Here is a 16788-nt window from a genome sequence, read left to right on the forward strand (position 1 = left end):
TAAAGACCTGTCTGTTTTGCTGGGCTTCATGAGAGTAGACAGAGATTCATCAATCTGGAGGCATAAAGAAAGCCCTTGAAGCTATTCGGGGAAGGAGTGAGTAAATATGCACAAATAGGGAGGCTCAATTATTATGTATAACTTAGAAGAGGATAAGCTGGATTCACAGATGTCTTTATTGTTTCTGCCCCGGGTAGGTGAAAGAGCATCTTCTTGCCAGAGAGAAACGGGGGTGGGCAGAAAAGTTTCCAAAGACATTTTGGATTTATACAGTTATTCTTGACAGCATCTTTTAAAAAAAAAATAGTCTCAGGCTTTCTCCAGCGTGTTTCTGGTACATATAATTCTGCAAGCCAAGTCAAAATTTCTGTTACACACGGAAGGTTTCGCAACTCTGAGTGTTTTGCAGCTCTAAGCACTGAGAATACAGATGGGTCTGCTTTTCTACAAATAAATAAATTAATTAAAAGTCCACTTGGCCTGGATTCTCTCTGATTACCGAAACTCACCTGCCAAAACAAATTGGAATCTCAAAGTGAGCACTTTGAGTAACACGGAGTCAGCTTGGAGGTGCAACTCCCTACAGTCACACTACTACAGCTTTCTGTCCTTTGGAATGGCAGGATAAGAAAAGTGGTGTTAAGCACTTCTCCTAAAGCAGTATGGATTGCACACATGGGGGAGCTTTCACAAGACCGCAAGTGCCTGGGCTTCAGCCCCAAAGATTCTGATTCAATAGGTCTCAGTAGGGCCTGGCCATCAAGAGTTTTCAATAGGTCCCCATCTGATTCTAGTGTGCAACCAGCTTGAGACCCACTCTCATAGAGACACTTTTTAAATATTTGACCCGGGACACCTAGATAATATGTCATTGTCAAAACAGACCTTGACTGTTCCAGCTACAGAATTTATGCCCACAGCAAACTTTAATACAGATTTAAAAAAGCTAAAGTCTAGTTCATAGTGAGAGGTGATTACCCTCTTCTTAGTTGGGGCAAATAGCAAAGTGGAGCTTAGCTCTAATGGTAGCAGATCCTGGGTCTTGTGCAATTCATGATGAGACAGTGGTACAGAGGGCCACCATGTTACAGTTCTATATCAGCTCGTCACCATGAATTATAATGCCATGGCACTGGCCCACAAGTAGCTAGGCTAAATGTACTTTTTTTGTCTTTCCAGTGGCATCATTTAGGCTAGTACTTTCTTAAGGAAAGAGATATCTAGTGACTCATTATTATGAAGTAAAGGTATAATTGGTTGCTTGAGCCCCCAAATAGAACCCTGAAGGTTGTCATTCACCTCACCTAGTAGTCTTGGGTTTCTTAATGGATTAGGTCAATCACAGGACACTTTAGGTCACAGTTGGTCTCAGAAAAAAATGCCAATGTATCAAGTCCTATGTTCTCATCAACTAAGACTGTATTTTCAAAGATATTTGTTTTGACCCAATGTCATACAATGAAAAGAACACTAGTTTGGAAATCATTAAGTGAGATTTTTGTCCTAGCTCTATCACTCACCGGTTGTGTGGTGCCAGAGAAATTAAATAGCAATGATAAAAACAACAGTAGTGACCAATTAGTGAGCACAGACTAAGTGTAGATACATGCTAAGAGCTTTGCATGCTTTATCTCATTAAACTTTTACCAAAAAACTATGAAGTAAGTATTATTATCCCATTCTTAAGATCAAATTTGGAGATGTTTGGTGTATTGTTCAAGATCACCCAGCTCTTAATTGGCAGAACCAGGCTTGAAACCCATGTCTGCATGGCTCCCAAGCCAGTGCTCCTATTATGTGATGCTTAACATATCCTTATGATATTCCACCTCAAAAACTTATGGATTATTTCTGAGTGATCGTCAGCTGACAGTACCATCTAATAGCTGTTTTAAATTTAACTGTGAGATCATTCATTTACCCCTAAACAGAATTTGCTAAGTAGTTAATGCTGAATAAGTAACAGAAGTGTTTAGGTATTTCACACATTCATTTCCACAAATGTTTGCTGAAGAGCTGATCTAAGCAAGGGATTAGATGATAGAACTAAAAAATAGACCAGCTGATTCCCCCCAACTCAAGGAACATTCAGTTGTAGGTGAAATAACTGCAGAAAATTGCATATTGAATATTTATAGTGTAAAGAGTGCCATAAAAGGGGCAATGTTTTGTAAAGCACAGAAACTTTTTTGTGATGAGTAGAAACATGCTTTAGCCAAGTTCATAAATTTGTATTTTCCTGTATCAGGTGCTCTAGTCAATAACTCTAACGAGATTTTCTTGAATAAACATAGCTCACACAATGATACTTGAACCATGCATTTCATTATGCTCTCCAGTTTCCCATTTGACTCACACATTTGGGGATTTGTTTCTTGCAGAAGGGTGTTGGCAGGGCAAGCTCCCCATGTCAGCAGCATTGATGTCAGCCTCTTTGACAGGAATTGGAGGAAACCCAAATTCCTACCAATGGACTCACTGCTTTGGGTTAAGGCTTTGATAAAATATCAGTGTGATATATCAAGTGCCATAAATCAAATGCCTATCAATACCACTTAAACACATACTTAAATGACCTTCCATCCAGAGAATTCAGGACCCCTAAGGGAATTAAGCAAAAACAAGATAGAGAAGTTTCTGTAAGCTGTGAAAGAACTGAGCAAAGGCCAGAACTGGGGGTTGACTAAAGATAGCCAAAACTCATGTTGGTCAAAGGATGCAAATTGCATTGGGTGATATACTGCTAAAGAGAATATAAAAGGCAATGGGACCCCCAAGACACACTTCCTGTCTTACAGGTTAAGTTATCCCAAAAGCAGAGCCTGAAATAAAGTCTTGGATACAAGTAGTTCATTTGAATTTGATCCCAGGAGGTGGTAATGAGGTAGTGGGGACAATAAGACAGGGAATGGCAAGGAGCCAATAAAGGGTGTGCTAATGAACCAGTGACTACTCAGAGTAACTGGAGCTCAATACCTCTGGGGCCCTCTGAGGAAGCATGGAGAATATGCCTCAGATTGCTGAACTGAAGGACAGGAAGACTGAAGCATTTCCCCACCCACTCCCATGCCCCACTATTTAAGATTTGTGACCAAGGTATTAACTTCATGTCTAGTTTTCATTGATGATTTGGCTTTGGAAAAGGTTCCAAAGATGCAAAACAGAAGTGGTTATGTTTGATATGGGACCCTGTGCCTGAAGCTATCTGTACCCCTGTGCTGTAATGAAGCAGCCTGAGGACAAAAGGCATGGGGCTCCACAGGAGCATGCCAGATTGCCCACTTGACAGTTTTGTCAAGGACTAGGCCTGAGTTTTGTCACCTCCATTTTAATTTCATACTAATAACCAGAAATATCATGATTTTAGTAGACCATGAAAAACAGATTAATGGCCTTGCCTCTCTTTCCTAGTTATGAAGATTAAATAGAACGTTCTATTCAAAATAGCCACTTATTAAAAGACAGACAAGTTAAGCTTATTCCAACAAAAGGCAATTTCCTTCTAAACAGCGTAGATGATAGAAACAATTACCTTTACACCTCTATTTCTCTTATCCTGCAAATATCAATAATTGGGAACAACTTCTTTCTGTCCAAAGATACTAAAGACTCAATTCACCAAGAGTTTCCATCTGTCAAAAGAGTAGATCATCAAGATAGTCCTCCTCTACCCTTAGAGAAAGGTGCGTGGTCCCACTTTCTAACCGTACCTTAGTAATCATGTTAAAATGATTTGCTTTTGAGAATTCATCTCTGACTCGTAATAGAAAATGGTGGTCAGTGCTTGCTGACACATGGGAGGAAAGCCAGTTTTACCACATAAGATATAGCTGCTGTTTACAGCAGTCCATTTTCATTTTAAATTTCATTGAAATTATACCTTATTTCTGCTTGGGGTGATGGTTTCAAGGGTAGGATTGGGATGAGAGACATTGGGAAAGGCTAAAATGTCCTTGCACAAAAAGAGTGCAGTTAAAATTTTATCAGTATTCCTGTGATAAACTGCTAAACCCTGAGCTCAGTGCGGTCAAGTTTTACAAGCCTGAGCTGACATGCCAATCTGCCAGCAGTCATATGGTTCTCATATGGCGACACTCCACAGATGCCAGCAGAATGTGAGAAGTTTCTGGCTCATTTCCTTTGATTTTCTTGAGTGCCATGTTGGCTGTACACATGCACGTTCGCGTGCACGTGCACGCGCATGCACACACACACACACCCCTACTTTTGTCATTTATAAAAGCATTGCTATTATCTATTTAATCCCAGGAGGTCCATTAAAATGACATTGTCCCTGCCTCTGCAGATTCATAACAATCCATCAATTAATATTTAACAGTTGAAATTTTTATTTTCAAAATTTCAAACTGAATAAGTTTTCTTGTGAGTCCACATAGATTCCTTTGAGCAAAAAAAAAATTTTTTTTGAATGTTTTAGATTATGACTCATTTTCACCCTTGTCATTATTGTTAAAAAATATGGTTTCCCCGTAATGGATTTCACAGCAAATGTTTTAGACTGAAACGAAAGATCCCTACAAATGATTGAAAGCATACAGTTGCAAAAAATTAAACAATTTTGTTTTTTCTATTTAAACACAGTGCTATGTGTCACTGTGTTTAAAGAACCTATTGCTTTAGCTGTTGTGTAATATTATTACATAATTTCACATAAAAAAATGAATTCTTTAAATGTTTAAAAAATTGATTAAATGTGTTTCCTCACTAGATCTATTGAATCATTGAGTTTACCCCATGCATATTTCAGCAGTGCAGTCTCTTAAATCAACTCAAGTTATATAGTAATTCTTTGTTATTACTTTGCAAGTGGTACTGAGCAAAGTAATGGAAAATGAAATCAAAGTGACACATTCAAATAGTTATGACAAATGCAATTGTATACACAAAAGAACCACACTTCTAGCCAAACTATCCTCAACTCCCAGCTTTGAGCAAGAAAGGCATGTCTGTTTCAACTCTATTTCCCTTTATTCAAACCTTAATGGCACATAAATATTTGTAATTTAATGCATACGGTATTTACAAATATAAATACAATATGGTCTACCTTTACCTTCTAGACCCTTATATGAAGTGAGCTCTTTAGGCATACTGTATATAAAATGGATGGCAGATGGCAATTGGATAAAACTAATATACTGTCTGGCTCACAAATGAAGAAAAGTATCTAATGAGTACTATCTTCCATCCCCTCCCTAAGGATGTTGCCATTACAGAAGATATGATTTCAATAAATATAATGAATTATTTTCATTATAAACATACCATTGCCAACTTTTTTTCACAAAGCAATGTTCACATAAATATATCCCAAAGCAAAGAGAAATACATTCAAATCTAAATTCAATTCATTCTGAAGCCTAAATCACAATGATCTTTTAGAAAACTTTCTTTCAATGTTCAAATTAATAAGCATGCACAAACTGGATCAAAATATCTACAATCTTTTGAGAGATAAAAAAAGACAAACCCCCTTTTTTGGTATTGATCATAATTTTGACAGAATCTCAAGCTCTCTCCAATTTCTGAGTAACCCAGATTAAAATATAACAATAATAAAACCATAGAGTATTATTATGAAAATTCTCATATCTTAGAAGAATTTAAATGTTTCTCCATTTCCTTATTATTTCTAAACAAGAGAAGGAAGGATAACATGGCTTATCTACACATTATTTCTACACTCGTTCTTAAGCTTCTCCTCTACCAGTCAGTGTTATAAACATCTTTTGAGAAGTATTCTCTTCAGGCTGATTACAGTAAAAGATAAGGTGGTGATAAGGACATTGAAGAAATTGCAATCAGCTAAATTTAATTTAGTGAAAAAATACTGAGTACTAGATGCCAAGCAATTGTTAGGTATTGAAATACGAAGATGAATAAGAAACAAAGATCTTGGGGTGCCTGGGTGGCTCAGTAGGTTAAGGGTCTGCCTTCGGCTCAGGTCATGATCTCAGGGTACTGGGAGGGAGCCCTGCATTGGGCTCCCTGCTCAGCAGGAGGCCTGCTTCTGCCTCTCCCCCTGCTTGTGCTCTCTCTCTCTCTGTCAAATAAATAAATAAAATCTTTTTAAAAAAAGAAACAAAGGTCTTGTTCTCAAGGAACTCAACACATACCTACTTTTGAAATTGTTGATGAATGATGCTGGGATAAAGAATAGCATGCAGGACGGGTACAGAACAAAGGAGAACTCTGTGCTGCGTACAGATTAAAACCAGTTCCTAATCTTTTTTAGAGAAGAACTGTACTGCACACAAGGGGTTTAGAACATCCTTTGACTCACACATTCTCATTTGTCAATTATTATATCTTAGGTAACATTTCATAAAGTCATTCTGAAATAATTCAGACTATTTGGAATTTTATATAAAGTCTAGGCTGAGATTAAATTTCTTTTAGCACACACTTTCTTCAAAGATATAGTATTGTAAATTCTATAAATAAAATTATAATGGGTTTATAAACAAATTATTAGAGGACCAACTGATTTAAGCACGTAGAAACATTTGACTATCAGATAATTGATAAATTCATTCCCAAATGTTTTTATCTTTCAACAAAACAGATTTTTTTTAAAGAAATCTATTATATGAGAAATGTTAGTCTGGACCTTAATGAATAAATAAAAATGTCATTTCCTGAAAAAATTCAATAATTTTCCCTCTTATTTGTGGGGATGGGGGATGCTTTGGCTTATCTAAATGAATGAGGCTTTCTGTAATTGAAGATTAAGATCATTCTTTAATCTACATTAAATGGTCAATTAGGGGTGCCTAAGTGGCTCAGTTGGTTAAGCTTCTGCTTTCGGCTCAGGTCATGTCCTGGGAATCCCTGCTCAGCAGGGAGTCGGCTTCTCTCTCTCCCTCTGTTGCTCCCCCTGCCTCTACTCTCTCTCTCTGTCAAATAAATAAACAAAATCTTTTTTTTTTCAGTCAATTAAATGAGACTGTCTCAATATTTCTAAAGATTAAATCCTTTGGGGGAAAGGGCACTTGGTACCATGTAGAGAGCTAGTCATAGGGCTTTGACCCCCAATTCCATTACTTATGATTGGTGTCTCCTGGGGCAAGTTACTTAATCTTTTTAAACCTTGACTTTCTTATCCATAAAATAGGGCAATAACAATTCTTATCAGATACATTTGTTCTGAGGATTGAATGACAGCAAGCATGCAAACTCCTAGAATAGTGCCTGATAATTAGTAGGCACATAACACTAGCAATTAAGATTAATTTTTATTCTGTCTCAGGCCAGTCAGGTTTTTTAACATTTCTTCTGGCAACAAAAATAATGTGTTATTGTAGACATCCTGGAAAAGTAAGAAGAATACAATTTAAAAAAATAAACCACATTTAGCCAAATTTTATATCATTATTTTAAAATATTTTTAAAAATATATTGCTTCAATTTTCAACATTACCAAAAAAAGAATATTGACTCCCTTGTATGAAATAGAAAATAACATTCTCTCTAATTGAAACAGCAGTAGATAATCATATTTAACAATGTTGTCAGTATTTTTATTTTATTCCCTGGGCAAATAGTTTTGTTGTTTAATTATTTATTATATAGGACTTACTCTTTTTATTTTTATTTATTTATTTTTTAAGATTTTATTTATTTGACAGAGAGAGACACAGTGAGAGAGGGAACACAAGCAGGGGGAGTGGGAGAGGGAGAAGCAGGCTTCCCACTGAGCAGGGAGCCCGATGTGGGGCTCGATCCCAGGACCCTGGGATCATGACCTGAGCCAAAGGCAGATGCTTAATGACTGAGCCACCCAGGCGCCCCGCACTTACTCTTTTTAAACAAATATATTTCATTAAGAGTTTCTTATATTATTAATCTTTCAATATGATTTTCAGTGGCTATATAGTATTCTATTTTATAAAAATACCAACCTATTTTTCCAAATTGCTCTTAAAAGAAATTTAAATTGCTTGAAAATTTTCTCCTATAAAAATCATTTATATTTAATCATAGAATTTTTGAATATACATTTTCTTGTTTGCTAGATTCAACATATTTTACTTCTCACTTGAGTTTCATTTTTCTGTAAATCTTCCTTAATGTTCTTTGTTCAGTTTTCTATTGAGACACTCTTTTATTATTAATAATTTGTAAAAACTCTTTACACATTAACTTCTTAGTTCTTCCATGTACACATACTGCAAACATTTTCCTCATTTTGGTCTGTCTACTCCTGAACCACATCACACTGTTAAAACAAGTGTATTTTTACAAAACAAGTGTATTTTAAAATTATAGTGCAAAATAAAAACCCTCTCTTTTTTTCTTTTTCAAAATTTCTTGATTATTCAAAAGATGGTGTTTATAATCATTTTGCAAATATAATAGTAGGAAAACTTGTGATGTATTATATTAAATGTATAAATGATATGTGGATAATTATACATTTACAATATTAAGTTTTCTCCGAGTATATTTTTGTTTTTGTTTATTTAAGTTTCCTTTTATATATCTCAATTATTTTAAAGTTTCCTTTAGAGAAGACTAGAATATTCATTGTTTTTTGCTAGGTATTTAATATTTTTGGTTGCCAATATGAATGGCGTTTTTATTCCTCTATACTACTGTAATCTGTAGTTGTTGAAATGTATGGATTTAGCTGAAATGTGTGTGTATGCATATACATATATTTTTCTAACCAATCATTATATCGAATTTATTGAATGAATTATATTAAATTTCCTTTTAAGTGCTATTAGTGTTTTCAATAAATTTTTGACTCTCCAGATAGTTCAGATGTACCATCTATAATTAATGACAATATATGCTTCTGGTTTATTTTATTATCTTTTTGGATTCATCAGAACATCTAGAACAATATTACATGATAGTGGTGATGGTGGGCATTATTGTTTTTTCCAATTTCAATATTTCAAATGGATTATAATTTTCCTATTGAATTAAGACCGATTTTTAAAGAAGTTAAATAAGTGTTTTTCCATTCCTTCTCCATTGACAAATAGTTAGCACAAATAACAGCAGCTTTTATCCATTGAATTTTTGTCAATCATAATGGTGATAAATTTTCTCTATCTTTTTAAATTTGACAAGTAGGTCAAATTTTCTTCTTTGACCAATTGATGTTACCAATTATAATAACAGATATCATAATACTGAAATATTACATTTATAAAAGAAATCTTACTTGATCATATGATCTTGGTAAATTGTTTTCTTAATTTATTATTGAATTTGTTTGATGTTACCATTTTTCTTTCACAATTTCTACTTGTATATTTATTAGCTACTTGCTCTTTTTTTTTTTAAGATTGTATTTATTTATTTGAGGCAGAGAGAATGAGAGAGACAGAGAGCACATGAGAGGGGGGAGGGTCAGAGGGAGAAGCAGGCTCCCTGCCGAGCAGGGAGCCCGATGCGGGACTCGATCCCGGGACTCCAGGATCATGACCTGAGCCGAAGGCAGTCGCTTAACCAACTGAGCCACCCAGGCGCCCTAGCCACTTGCTCTTGACTTCCATCTATCTACATATCTATACTAATATAGGTATATGGAATATATATTTATTTATTCAAATATTTCAATTAAATGATAAATTCATTTATTTTAATTCTTTCCTCTTTATTAATGTTATGGAATTACCTCTAAATGCATTTTTAATCATCTCCTATAAGATCTGTAAGTGTGACTCTCATTTAAATATTTCTAAGAAAACCATATTTGCAAAAGTTTTTACTTCTACTTTGATCCATGAATGAGAATGTTTTAAAATCACCATGTATTTGGAATTCTACTATTCAGTTCTGGTTTTACAACATAGTTATTAAAAATTGTACAATTTTCTACTTCTAGAAGTTTTTACATTTCCTATGGCTTAACATATAATAAACTTTTGCAAACTGTAAAGAAAATGTATATCTCATCTTGTATGGTTCAAAATTACATAAATTATATAAAACCAGCATTATTAACTATTTTATTCCATTTCTCCATATTTTTATTCACTTATTTACTAATGACCTGTTAAATCATAAAGTGTATCAAAATTCCTCTCAATTTTTGTTTTTCAGGTGATTTGGATTACATTTACAACTATTTTTAATATATGTTGTTAACACTTTTCATCATAAAAAGTTTCAAGACTTTTATCTAGTTTACTGATTATGCTCTCACCAATCTAAAAAAAAAATATTCTTATTGCTTTATTTAATGCTTTCCTTGAATTCTGCTTGGCATAATATTAACATTTTGAGCACTGGAGAATTTGGAATTTGTTTTCCTGATGAATATTTGCCCATGATTTTAACATTAGCCTGTTGGAATCACTATATCATAGATGCAACTCTTTTTTAAAATTAAATATTTTATTTATTTATATGAGAGAGAGAGACCGAGACAGCGAGAGAGAGCACGAGTGGGGAGGAGAGGGAGAAGCAGGCTCCCTAACAGGGAGCCCAACAGGGGGCTCCTTCCCAGGACCCTGGGATCATGACCTGAGCCAAAGGCAGACGTTTTACCAACTGAGCCACTCAGGCGTCCCCATAGATGCAACTCTTATATTGCACATAAATGGATTTTTTCCTCACACAATAGGAACTCAGCTGGCCTCTGAAAAAAGAGTTTGCCCTGTTTACATTTACAGACCATTTTACTCCAACAATATTATTTTATGATTTCTAGATATTTTTAGCTTATATTCCATTTCACATGTTTTCTCTCATTTTCTACATATTTTTAAGAGTATTTTTCTTTGTTAGTAATTAGGAAAAACACAGGCTTTTTAAAATCACATTAATACACACCACTACTTTAAAATATTAGAACATATAATAATCTGATTTTCAATATCAATAGTAAAATATTATACCATATATAACAGAAAATTAGCCTATTGTTCTTTTCCTTTCTTCCATGTCTCTTTTTCATGCTTCTTGATATGTTTGGCATATTGAAATTTAAGGTTCAGGTATTATTGCCAAATTGTTCTCTACATTATGTATCTTCTCTTCAAGATCCATTTATGGTAACTATATTCTACTTTCTAAACATATTTATGACATTTTTGGAGTAATTAATATTTAAATGTTTTCAGTGCTATCAACCATGTCTTTCCTGCCATGATTTCTTCAAGTGTGATTTGTATCTTGGTTGCAGGAGTATATCTTAAAATAATATAAGTGGTATATTTTCTGAGCCCTTGAATATCTAAGGATGTCCATTAGGTACCATTGCACATAAATTACAACATGCTGAATACAGAATTCTTAGATAACAGATATTTACCTGAAATGCGAAGATATTACTCTTTACCTGTCATCTAGTTTTACATTGTAGAAGAGAATTTCTGTGGCAAGGCCATTTCTTTTTGGTAGGCATCATATATTTTTTGATGTGTAATTATATTTTTTTAATAATTAAATTTCTTTGTCCTTAAAAGCCTAAACAGTATGTTTTGACATATTTAGGTACTGGGATTTTGCACAGTTATGGAGTCAGCCCTGTCAGCCTGCAGGGTTAGGACATTTTTTTCATCTCAAGAGAGTTCTCTCTATTATATATAGCTGATCGTTTGTTGGCTTCTAATCATTTGTTCTCCATATTGAGCATCTGCTTGTCTTCATTTTCATCTTTTTTCCTTCTTCTTCTCTATTCTGGAAGACTTAATCAAGCTGAGCTTCATCATCAATAAAATATTAGGGAGGGTCAATTCTGCTCTTCAGTACATCAACTATAGTATTATTTTGTCTATTTTCCCTTCAGTTTCAATATAGTCTTTCCTTGCCATCATCTTGTCATTGTAGTCATCCCTTGCTATGTCTGCTTATTCTAGTCAGTCTGCATTTTCATATCGGTTGACTGTCCTATCATCTCATCTTCCATTTATTGTTTTAAAAGGATCATATTTTCGGGGCACCCGGGTGGCTCAGTCGTTAAAAGGATCATATTTTCTTGAATTTTAGTAAGTGAACAAAGTAGATGTACTCTAAATGTTACATATTTCTCATTGTGTATCTGTTTGAAAGTGTTCTTCTTCTGAGTGCTATGTTTTCTTTTTTGTGTGTTGCTGAATCTTTTTATAGACCCAGTTTCTCAGTATGTAATTGCATGTGTGTGCATGTGTGTGCATGTGTTTAGCAGATTGTTGTTTGGTTTTGAATGACGAGCATATGATGAGCATTCTAACTTGGTCTGGAATTACCTAGGAAGAGGGTGTGTGAATTTCTCTTACATCACCTTACTCACCCTTGGAATGCTAATGGAATCCTCTCAAATCTCAAGCTAGAAGGAGTTTGAGGTAACTTTCCATTAGTTTAGTGAACTAGCAATTTGAGATGAGTCACAAAAAGGGTCATGTATATAAATCTTGCAGGGAAATTTTTACTTTCTATATATTCCATGCTTTGTGCAACAGCTGATTAGATGCATAGATCATCTTTTCATGTCTGAGATATTTCTTAAGTAGGAGGAGCAGACCTTATCAAGGCACACAGTTTGATTGCATCTTTTCTTTTCTCTGGGGTTCTGATTTCCACTCCTAAGAGAAGCTTCACTGACCTTCTCCTTGTTATAATTGTGTATAACCTAATATTGCCCCCACAGAACTGTTTTTGACTATGGGCAAGTTACTTAACCTCTCTGTGTTAAAATAATAGTAACTACCTCATTGGGTTTTTGTAATAATTATGTAGTTTAATACATACAAAGTTCTCAGAATGATGCCTGACACATAGCATACATTCAATAAGCAATACATTCAATGAGTGGGGAGCTCAGCCTTCCCGTGTCAACAGTAACAAGGCATCCAAAGCCCCTGCAGAAGGCTGAATCGGAAGCCAGGACTGTCATCCCCACAATGTGGTAACAAGTTCACCCCCATGATGTCAGTGAAGATCATGTGGGGAGCCTGGAATTTGGTCCCACCCATCAGTAATGAGATGCCCTCCTCATATCCACTGTGGTAGTGTCAGAAGAAGCCTAGAGGAGAATTGGAACTTATTAACTTTTACCACCACCCCCTTCCCATGGTGTTTAGTGGAAACCATGTAGGGAGCAATCATGAAGTACTGCTACACTTCCCTGCCAAGGATGTATCAGTGAAGACCTAGTGGGTCCTAAAACTCTCATCTCAACTCAGCAATAAGGAGAAGCCTACACCCTCGCATATCAGTGGAGGCCAAGTGGAAAACCTGGACTTCTAGTCCCACATGGCAATCATGAGGCTGCACCCCTCCCCCACCTTCCCTGCTGGAGAAGTGATGGAGGATGCAAGTTAAAATAGAAGATTTACTCCCAAAAAACAAAAGCCCAGGGCCAGATGGCTTCCCAGGGGAATTCTACCAAACATTTAAAGAAGAATTAATACCTATTCTTCTGAAACTGTTCCAAAAAATAGAAATGGAAGGAAAACTTCCAAACTCATTTTATGAGGCCAGCATTACCTTGATCCCAAAACCAGACAAAGACCCCATCAAAAAGGAGAATTACAGACCAATATCCCTGATGAACATGGACGCAAAAATTCTCACCAAAATACTAGCCAATAGGATCCAATAGTACATTAAAAGGATTATTCACCACGACCAAGTGGGATTTATCCCTGGGCTGCAAGTTTGGTTCAACATCCGCAAATCAATCAATGTGATACAATACATTAACAAAAGAAAGAACAAGAATCATATGATCCTCTCAATAGATGCAGAAAAAGCTTTTGACAAAGTACAGCATCCTTTCTTGATCAAAACTCTTCAGATTATAGGCATAGAGGGTACATACCTCAATATCATAAAAGCCATCTATGAAAAACCTACAGTGAATATCATTCTCAATGGGGAAAAACTGAGAGCTTTCCCCCTAAGGTCAGGAACGTGGCAGGGATGTCCACTATCACCATTGCTATTCAACATAGTATTGGAAGTCCTAGCCACAGCAATCAGACAACAAAAAGAAAGAAAAGGCATCCAAATCGGCAAAGAAGAAGTCAAACTCTCACTCTTTGCAGATGATATGATACTTTATGTGGAAAACCCCAAAGACTCCACCCCAAAAGTGCTAGAACTCATACAGGAATTCAGTAAAGTGGCAGGATATAAGATCAATGCACAGAAGTCAGTGGCATTCCTATACACCAACAACAAGACAGAAGAAAGAGAAATTAAGGAGTCGATCCCATTTGCAATTGCACCCAAAACCATAAGATACCTAGGAATAAATCTAACCAAAGAGACAAAGGATCTGTACTCAGAAAACTATAAAATACTCATGAAAGAAATTGAGGAACACACAAAGAAATGGAAACACGTTCCATGCTCATGGATTGGAAGAACAAATATTGTGAAGATGTCAATGCTACCTAGAGCAATCTACACATTCAATGCAATCCTCATCAAAATACCATCCACTTTTTTCAAAGAAATGGAACAAATAATCCTAAAATTTGTATGGAACCAGAAAAGACCCCGCATAGCCAGAGGAATGTTGAAAAAGAAAAGCAAAGCTGGCAGCATCACAATTCCGGACTTCCAGCTCTATTACAAAGCTGTCATCATCAAGACAGTATGGTACTGGCACAAAAACAGACACATAGATCAATGGAACAGAATAGAGAGCCCAGAAATGGACCCTCAACTCTATGGTCAACTCATCTTTGACAAAGCAGGAAAGAATGTCCAATGGAAAAAAGACAGTCTCTTCAACAAATGGTGTTGGGAAAATTGGATAGCCACATGCAGAAGAATGAAACTGGACCATTTCCTTACACCACACACAAAAATAGACTCCAAATGGTTGAAAGACCTCAATGTGAGACAGGAGTCCATCAAAATCCTAAAGGAGAACACAGACAGCAACCTCTTTGACCTCAGCCAAAGCAACTTCTTCCTAGAAACATCGCCAAAGGCAAGGAAGCAAGGGCAAAAATGAACTATTGGGACTTCATCAAGATAAAAAGCTTTTGCAAAGCAAAGGAAACAGTCAACAAAACCAAAAGACAACCGACAGAATGGGAGAAGATATTTGCAAATGACATATCAGATAAAGGGCTGGTATCCAAATTCTATAAAGAACTCATCAAACTCAACACCCAAAGAACAAAGAATCCAATCAAGAAATGGGCAGAAGACATGAACAGACATTTTTCCAAAGAAGGCATCCAAATGGCCAACAGACACATGAAAAAGTGCTCAACATCGCTCGGCATCAGGGAAATCCAAATCAAAACCTCAATAAGATACCACCTCACACCAGTCAGAATGGCTAAAATGAACAAGTCAGGAAACGACAGATGTTGGCGGGGATGCGGAGAAAGGGGAACCCTCCTACACAGCTGGTGGGAATGCAAGCTAGTGCAGCCACTCTGGAAAACAGTATGGAGGTTCCTCAAAAAGTTGAAAATAGAGCTACCATATGATCCAGCAATTGCATTACTGGGTATTTACCCCAAAGATACAAAAGTAGGGATCCGAAGGGGTATGTGCACCCCGACGTTTATAGCAGCAATGTCCACAATAGCCAAACTGTGGAAAGAGCCAAGATGTCCATCGACAGATGAATGGATAAAGAAGATGTGGTATATATATATACAATGGAATATTATGCAGCCATCAAAAGGAATGAGATCTTGCCATTTGCAATGACGTGGATGGAACTGGAGGGTATTATGTTGAGTGAAATAAGTCAAACAGAGAAAGACATGTGTCATATGACCTCACTGATATGAGGAATTCTTAATCGCAGGAAACAAACTGAGGGTTGCTGGAGTGGAGGGTGGGGTGGGAGGGATGGGGTGACTGGGTGATAGACACTGGGGAGGGTATGTGCTCTGGTAAGCGCTGTGAATTGTGCAAGACGGTTGAATCTCAGATCTGTACCTCTGAAACAAATGATGCAATATATGTTAAGAAAAAAAAAAGAAGAAGAAGGTAGCAGGAGGGGAAGAATGAAGGGGCGAAATCGGAGGGGTAGACGAACCATGAGAGACGATGGACTCTGAAAAACAAACTGAGGGTTCTAGAGGGGAGGGGGGTGGGAGGATGGGTTAGCCTGGTGATGGGTATTGAGGAGGGCACATTCTGCATGGAGCACTGGGTGTTATGCACAAACAATGAATCATGGAACACTACATCTAAAACTAATGATGTGGGGCACCTGGGTGGCTCAGTCATTAAGCATCTGCCTTTGGCTCAGGTCATGATCCCGGGATCCTGGGATCAAGCCCCACATCGGGCTCCCTGCTTGGTGGGAGGCCTGATGTCCCTCTCCCACTCTCCCTGCTTGTGTTCCCTCCTTGGCTGTGTCTCTCTTTGTCAAATAAATAAATAAATCTTTAAAAAAAATAAAATAAAAAAATAATAAAACTAATGATGTAATGTATGGGGATTAACATAAGAATTTAAAAAAAATAGAAGATTTAAATCAGATCCAGTGCTTTATAATATATTATCCCAAATGTCTATATGTCAATCAGAAAATCAGTGGTGATACCAAAAACCAGGAAGTTCTCAAATTGAATGAAAAAAAACAATCAATAGATGCCAATATAAGGTGACAGAGATGTTAGAATTATCTGACAAAGATTTCAAAGCAGCCGTGATAAATATGCTTCATCAAGTAGGAGCATGATTGAAACAAATGAAATACAGAGTCTCATTTAAGAGTTAGAAAATTTCAGCAAAGAAATAGTAGATATAAAAAATGAACTAAGTGGAAATTTTAGAACATTAAAATACAGTAACAAATGGGGCACCTGGGTGGCTATCAGTTAAGGGTCCAACTTTTGGATT

This window comes from Neomonachus schauinslandi, chromosome 4, assembly GCF_002201575.2.
Source record: "Neomonachus schauinslandi chromosome 4, ASM220157v2, whole genome shotgun sequence".
Lineage (NCBI taxonomy): Eukaryota > Metazoa > Chordata > Mammalia > Carnivora > Phocidae > Neomonachus > Neomonachus schauinslandi.